The sequence below is a fragment of the Gracilinanus agilis genome, unplaced genomic scaffold, assembly GCF_016433145.1.
Source record: "Gracilinanus agilis isolate LMUSP501 unplaced genomic scaffold, AgileGrace unplaced_scaffold10999, whole genome shotgun sequence".
In the NCBI taxonomy this organism is placed as follows: domain Eukaryota; kingdom Metazoa; phylum Chordata; class Mammalia; order Didelphimorphia; family Didelphidae; genus Gracilinanus; species Gracilinanus agilis.
In genome coordinates, this window is record NW_025341364.1 from 2,422 (window position 1) to 5,301 (window position 2,880).

The 2,880-nt window shown below is 39.5% G+C and overlaps 1 pseudogene; it reads left to right on the forward strand.

Annotated features, from left to right (window-relative positions):
• The first annotated feature begins 1,189 nt into the window (after positions 1-1,189).
• LOC123253948 lies at positions 1,190-2,515 on the forward strand (annotated as a pseudogene).
• Positions 2,516-2,880: the final 365 nt, after the last annotated feature.

A 2,880-nucleotide genomic window follows, 5' to 3' on the forward strand; every position in this document is an offset into this window, starting at 1 on the left:
ATCCTCCAACAGGAAGTCAAGTTACTCTAGCTGCTGTCACTTCTAACCTGTTCCTCCTCTGCCTTCTGCCTGTTAAAATCCTTTCCATTGAGTTCCTAGTGTGGTGAGGAAAATTAGTTAATTGACTAAGTATTAAGGTTGACCTAGCAGTAACCCTGGAGCATTCTAGCATAGAATGAAGGAGAAAGTGTGTGTGCCCTGAGAGAGAGACTCCATTAGTGGTGGGCAAACTGTTGCCAGCCCAGGGAGATCTCAGACTCTGCTTCCTGATTTTCTTGGGATCCTGAGTGGAGGTGGATTTCCAGCAAAAGGAGAAGACCTACAGAGTAGAAGCAAGCAGAGGAGGAGTTTGAGACCTGGTGGACAGCACTTCAAGTTCACTCACTCTTCTTGGTATCATCGACCACCTAGGATTTCGGCATCCTGTGAACCTCTTTGGAAAACTGTGAGAACCCTCAAAACCACCCTTCTGATACATAGCTGTGCTGTTCAAGACTGGCTTGTTTCAGGCTTGAAGCAGCTTCCCAGAGCTACACTGCTCCTTGGGCCCTGCTTGATGGATCACTTGGATTAGAGTAGAATACATCCTCCCCTTGTCATGTGGTTTTGCCCTTTAGATTTTAAGTATAGAAATCCCTTTCCCACTTTTTAGTTAAACATAATTAAAGCTGTTTAAACCTTTACCTAGTCTGTTGGTTTCCAAAGGCCTGGCCTAGTGGTGAGCTGCTGACAGTTAGCCAACAGCCATTTTTGTCAGTTAGGAGCAGCAGCTCAGCTGTGACCCCTGGTCTATCCTGGTCCATCTCTCCTACAACTCAGTGTGTGTAGCCACAACTATTTAGATTATATTTTAACTTCCTACCCATTACCTATATTTTCCACACTAGTATGTGGCTTCAAGACAGCCTACTATTTCTCCGAAATCTTATCCTATCTCTATCCTTTCCTGATTACAGTTCAGAGTAAAAGAGTTGAATTCATTGTTGATTTAGTCTGACATCCTGAGGCAACCTTGTTTTAGGAAACCCCTAGTTGACCCTTATCCCATGGGAACTTGCTTTCAGGAAACTACTGGACTGATCTTTGCCCTAGACTGAACAACAAGCCATGAAGCACCCATTGAGAATCCCTGGACAAGACAAAATCCTAAATACCATTTTCTCTTCTTGTATTCTCCTGTCCCGTCTAGGTGGCTCTCAGGTACCCCAGCCTCTGCTATGGCATCCAGGCCTCTCCCAGTCATTTGAGAGTGTGGGTAGTGCAGGTCCCATGTGAGTGACAGGACATAAGTCCTCTCCCTTGCCCAAAATCTGTGTGAGCACCCGAACTTTGGTAGTTCATTGGAAGTCACAGGAGTAAGGTTCTGTGTGGCTTCCCAGGTTAGCCTAAAGTGTAATCCTCAGAGATGTAAAGAAATAGTTTCACTCAGGATTTTAAATGAAGCGAGGAATATGGAAGTGGTTGCTAGTGAGGAATATTGTGGAACCAGTAGAGAAGAAAATGTTTGTCCTATCCAGAATAACAGTGAAAATGAGATTACTTTACATAAGAAATACCTAAAATTAGAATGTTCCACAGACCCTTGTAAAATTAAGGTACTTTTTTTGCTGAATAACAAAGTATATTTGTGAAGAAAATTATACTACAAGTAAGGACAGTTTCTGCAAATTCTTCAACAAGCTTTCCTGCTCTAGGATCAATGATAGATCTAGACAGGGTTCAAACTATGAGGGAATCCACGAGATCAATAATTTCACCAGGTGCTCAACAACTCATGAATATGGTTCGATTTCAACAGGGAAATTGTATTCCTTTTGGAGAACAACTTCAGTGTATTTTGGGAAAGAAAGACCCACTTGTTTTTGAAGATGAACATATGCTTGATGGATTGCACAAGTCAACAACTTCAGGAGTATTAGATAAGTCATCTACTTCATCTTTTTCTTGTAAGTTTTGATTGACATAGGGAGCAGTCACAGAAAATATAAAAGCTTATATGGACAAAAACACAGAACTTTCTGCTAGAGGAAAAATAGGAAATATTCCACATCCTGAAGAGAATCAAACTATACAACAAAACAAGATTCTTCCTGAAAATGATCTTAAATTTTTAATATCCTCTTAGTTGCAAAAGAAAGCAAATGATAACTCAAATACACCTACTTCTGAGCTGTTTCCTTTTCTTCAAGACCTGTGTATTGAAGTAAACCATCCTGGAGTAGGAGGCAAGAATAAGCCTCAGGGAAACAGTACAAAGCCAAATGAAAGCGTTCTAAGCATTGGAGTGGAACAGCAGCCTGTTTGTTCCTACTTGGAAAAGATAATTTCTAAAAATATAGAACTGATGGAGAAGAAACTTATGGACTACATTGACCAGCATATGTATAAATTATAAGAGCATATAGATAATAAAGTTGTTCTATTAATGGTCTTGCTGCAAAATTCCAATTCCATATCTACTCAGGTGATGCAAGAACATTATGATTCTGAGAGACTCTCAAATGGCGAGAGATAATTACTTAATACTGTTATGAGCAACAGATGTCTGCTCGACACATGCACACATATCCTAAACTTCCAAAAGTTTTGGAGGCAAATTTTCAGTCTGATAGCCTTCCAACGGTTATTTTCTGGTTAATGTAGAACACCATCTGTGTTTGATATTTTATTGCACTTTGTTACTGTAATTCTCAGTATTGTACACTAAAAGTTAACCTATTAGTGTCATAAAATATTTTTATTAGCAATATTTTTCACTCTAATAAGACCTTACTTCTGTGGCTTTATTACTTAAAAAGATGCTACTTTAAAAGAGCCACTTTTAGGATTCTAATTCTGCTCGACAAAATTAACTGGGATCTCAAATACCTTTAAAGAGAG